Source organism: Octopus bimaculoides, chromosome 9, assembly GCF_046866305.1.
Source record: "Octopus bimaculoides isolate indiv1 chromosome 9, ASM4686630v1, whole genome shotgun sequence".
In the NCBI taxonomy this organism is placed as follows: Eukaryota; Metazoa; Mollusca; class Cephalopoda; order Octopoda; family Octopodidae; genus Octopus; species Octopus bimaculoides.
This window is the reverse complement of record NC_142936.1, coordinates 24519044-24524043: the sequence shown is the minus strand read 5'-3', so window position 1 is coordinate 24524043 and position 5000 is coordinate 24519044. Positions and strand designations below refer to the sequence as shown.

The 5000-nt window shown below is 33.9% G+C and overlaps 1 protein-coding gene across 3 annotated transcripts in view; it reads right to left on the bottom strand.

The window, feature by feature from the left end:
* LOC106884214 (uncharacterized) overlaps positions 1–5000 on the bottom strand; it is a 58681-nt gene that overhangs the window by 49432 nt on the left and 4249 nt on the right. The window contains exon 1 of one of the 3 annotated variants that reach the window (XM_014935464.2): positions 3076–3309. The exons of the other annotated variants lie outside the window; for them this stretch is intronic. The gene's annotated coding sequence lies outside the window, so the exon portion shown is untranslated. Of the gene's footprint in view, positions 1–3075; positions 3310–5000 lie in introns of those variants that run through there. 3 annotated transcript variants of the gene reach the window in all.

Genomic DNA, 5000 nt, shown 5'->3' with positions numbered 1-5000 from the left:
TTTTCTACTCTAGGCACAAGGCCTGAAATTTTTGGGGAGGGAGCCAGTCGATTAGATCGACCCCAGTACGCAGCAGGTACCTAATTTATCGACCCCAAAAGGATGAAAGGTAAAGTCGACCTCGGCGGAATTTGAACTCAGAACATGAAAACAGACGAAATACCACTAAGCATTTCGTGCAAAAACCCCCAAGAGGTCAGAGTTGATACACCTGACAATTGCAAGTTTTCCTACCTGCTCTGCGGTTAGAATTTACCGTTAGGAAGGTGAAGTTCCTATGGTCCGTTATTGGAGGTATAATCAATGTCAGTATTAGATTGGGAGGGGGTATCACCGCTAGTATATGTGATCACATGGGTAGTATTGTGGGAAGATGCCCTAAGTCTGTTATTATTTAATCGAAGTGGGGTTATTGAGGTTTGTATCATTGCCACTAGGTGGGTTAAGGTGGGATGCAGTGAAACAAATTGCAGGTTGCAAGGACTGGCGTTGTAGTTTGCTTCTGCTAGGGGAGGCAATTATGAATCCCAAATTAGGCGTGATAGAATAGGAGATTTTAACAAATGATTTATTAAAGATAAGATAATATTTATGCTGTGGTGGGAAGTTAGAGTTTAGGATTTTAAAGAAAAGTTTGGGTAGAGATTTAACTTGGATGGAAAAATGTGGTGCGAACCATAAGAACTTCCGCTTTCTGCCTTTAGAATGTTCAGAGAGTGTGGTTATAGTAGGTGGGCCTAGATAGAGTGCTTTGTAGTTATTATAGGTTTGAGGTGGTCAGTGGGTCTGTAGAGGAGGTTTGCTTTTGAGAGTTGATGGATTGATGTTGATGGAAGAAAGATCAGTGGAGTCAAGGTATTAGGAAAGAGATTGGCAATTTTCGTGTCTTCAACATTGAGAATCTCTGGATCTCAACTGTGGACTATATATATATATATATATGTATATATATACAGAGTCTGCTAAGATGTATACACACTTCAGGAAAGGAAAAAATCTGTATGAATATTTCTATTCAACGTCATTGCGAATTATTCAGTATTATCTCAATTTGATATATAATTTCTTTTATTCTTTTACTTGTTTCGGTCATTTTGAATGCGGTCATGCTGGATCACCGCCTAAAGGGTTCTTACTTGAAGAAATCGACCCCCCCCACCCAAAGACTTATTCTTTGTAAGTCTAGTACTTATTCTATCGGTCTCTTTTGCCAAACCGCTATGGGACGTAAATACACCAACATCGGTTGTCAAGCGATGGCAGGGGTACAAACACAGACACAAAGACACACACACATAAATATATATACATGTATATATACCGCGAGCTTCTTTCAGTTTCCGTCTACGAATTCTACTCATGAGGCTATAGAAGACACTTGCCCAACGTGCCACGCAGTGGGACTGAACTCGGAACCATGTAGTTGGGAAGTTTCTTACCGCACAGTTACACCTGCGCCTATATAATATATATATAATATATATATAATATATATATAATATATATATATATATATATATATATATATATATATATATATATATATATATATATATATATATATATATATATATATATATATATATATATATATGATAAATTCTTATAAAGATTTTATCCTATATTATATTATAAATAATTAGAATATATTCAGTGCTGAATATTATTCTGTATAAGCACATGTTACTGAGATGCAACCGGATAAATTCAAATCTCTTTCATGGATATATAATTATAAACACAAGTCATTGTACTGTGTTGGCTACATCGTGGTATGTTGATTCTTGTTTATTTTTATGTATCTCGACCATATATATATTTATATATATATATATATATATATATATATATATATATATATATATATATATATATATATAGGTGAGAAAGTTGGTATGTGAAAGCACGTGGTTGGATGTATAAAAGATAATAAGAGTGAAAAAACTACAGAAGGCTTGTGTTACATGGTTAAAGTATATATTTAAATTATGTCAGAAAAATGTTAGAAAAATATTAGAAAAATGTTATAAAATCTTTTTGGTATATAAACATTGTATTTTGAGAAATGTTGTCTTTTCGAATTTCTCTACTTCATTGTATCGTGTTCGTTCCAGTCTATAGCACCGAATATTATGGCTGAGAAAGGATGGTGGTGGTGTATGGATAGGAATAGGCTTTGTTAGAGGCAATGAAAAATGCACGTGTCTCTGGAATACTTAGCCACTAACGAACTCATTTAACATGCTGATGGTTTACGTGATCAAGCAATACGTCGAATTCGACGGTGAGTGCACAGATGTTTTATAAAGAGCTCTCCTACGAAGTCCCATACCGTATAGTAAAGGAAATGTTTAAGGATATGAAGAAACAAAACTTTAAAAAGACAAAAATGATTGAAAATTTTTCCATAACTGTGGTAAGAAATTTGCTTCTCATCCACATGGTTTGGGTTCAATCCCACAGCTTGGTATCTTTAGTGCCTTCAGCTATAGCCCCAGGTTGACCAAAGCCTTTTAAGTGGATTTGGTAGACGATGCATGTGTGTGTGTGTGTGTGTGTAAGTGTGCGTATTTTGTATATATATATATATAAAATATGTATGTATCTTTCTCTCTCTCACTCTCTCTCTCTCTCTCTCTCTCTCTCTCTCTCTAATCTGTGTTTGGTGTGTGTGTATCCATGTATGTATACATATTTATAGAATATGTATGTATATCTATCTGTCTATTTATCACTCTTTCTCTCACTCTATGTATGTATGTATGTATGTATGTGTATGTATGTATTATGTATTTATCTATATATAAATATGTGTGTGTGTGTGTGTGTGTGTGTGTGTGTGTGCGTGCGTGTGTGCAACCTAGTGCTGTGGTAAAAAGAACGATAGAATAAGCAACGGGCTTAAAAACAAGTAATGTGGTCGATTTATTCGAATTAACCTTTGGAGGCGGTGCCCCATCATGACCGCAATCCAAGTAATAGATAAGCGTAATTTTACATATATGAATCAAGAATAGTAAGAAATGAAATACCCCAGCCACAACAAAAAGTACAAAACAAAAAAAAGAAATATACCTCATGTATTCATTTAGTTATAGGAGTTTGAAGGACAGCTATTCGAAAACTCCGCTTGGGATAGTTTCTGACGAATTTGGAACGACGTGGTTGGTAACACGACTATAATTTGTAGAAATCTAGAACACGACAAAATATGCTCTCTCGCTCATGTACATTCTGTCACACCCACATAAGCACGCGTACACACACGTACACTCTCTCACACACACACTCACACTCACACACACACTCACACTCACACACGCAGTCACAAAATATACACACATTCCACCTTCTGTCTTTCATTTGCCATATATATATATATATATATATATATATATATATATAGAGAGAGAGAGAGAGAGAGAGAGAGATACATGTATGTATGTATGTATATGTTATATATACATGTGTACAGCGTAAAAAAACAACAAAACCATGGAATATATTGACATCGAGGTATATATATGTATATAAACATTAATACATCTATACATCTGTTATATGTTACACATGTACATACATGAAATACTATATATTTGCAAACACAACACACACGCACAAATACGCAAGCTTATCCATATATATATAAATAATTTTTCTGAATATGGTGCTCCAGCATGACCGCAGCCACTTGGCTGAAACACATAAATAAATAAATAAATATATTTCAATATGTGATATGTATATATATATATATATATATATATGGGAGAATTTACGAAAAAACAACAACAGATGAGGACAGGTGGTGTAAACAACAAAAGGATGTATTAGTTTAACGCTCGGGAATAGAGAAAGTCTTTAACGTTTCGTGCTACGCTCTTCAACAGAAAGAAATAAAGAGAAAAACAAGGAGAAAAACAAGGAGAGAAAAAAAAGGAGAGAAAAAAAGGAGAGCAAAAAACAAGGAGAGAAAAAAATCTCCATTTTATACACTGGACCGAAAAGAAAACACGAAACCGGTTATTTCTCCAAATACAATGTTTCTATACCCAAAATTTTATAACATTTTTCTGACATAACGATTTAAATATATACTTTAACCGGATCTTTCTGAAACACTTTCAATCTTGGGATACTGGTAGAATGTGTCATATAAAACAACTTTTCCTCTTAGCCTTCTTAACAAAAAATTGTACATCGCAAGTTATTTCATGTTAAAGTTGTCGTATTTCTGTAATTTCAAACAATCACTGACGTCTATTCAGCTGAATACAGTTACTGCTGTTTTTGTAAACAATAATTTTTGCCGGTGTCAAGAGTGTTATTCCCTGTTTAATTATATCATTATTCCCCAGTAAGGGTTTAGGGTTTTAGGGTTAGGGTTGGGGTTAGGGTTAGAGTTATGGTTATGGGTTATAGGGTTTTAGGGTTAGGGTTAGGGTTATGAGTGAGGTTATGGCAAAACTAATCATAACCCTAACCCTAACCCTAACTCTAAAACCCGAACCCTAACCCTAAAACCCTAAAGCTAAAACCAGTACAAACGCACGAACGATATCATAAATAACAGTACCACCGATAGTTGTTGACAAACAACGGCACTAATTTTATTCAAGGGAAAAGATCCCATGGCACCGTTAGAACATGTTATTTACATTCCACGGCAGTATTTGTTTTCACCTCAATAGACGTCAGTGATTGGTTGAACACAAAATATACAAGTATACGAAGTTTGAAAGTGTTTCGGTACAAAAAACACTATATAAAACATAAATGAAAAGTGTTGCCCGTCAAATCAGAAAGATCCCTTTAACCATGTAACATAAGCCTTCTGTAGTTTTTTAACTCTTGCTTATCTTTTATACATCTAACCACGTGCTTTCACATACCAACTTTCTCACCTATATATATATATATATATATATATATATATATATATATATATATATATATATATATATATATATATATATATATATATGTATTTATTTTCTCCT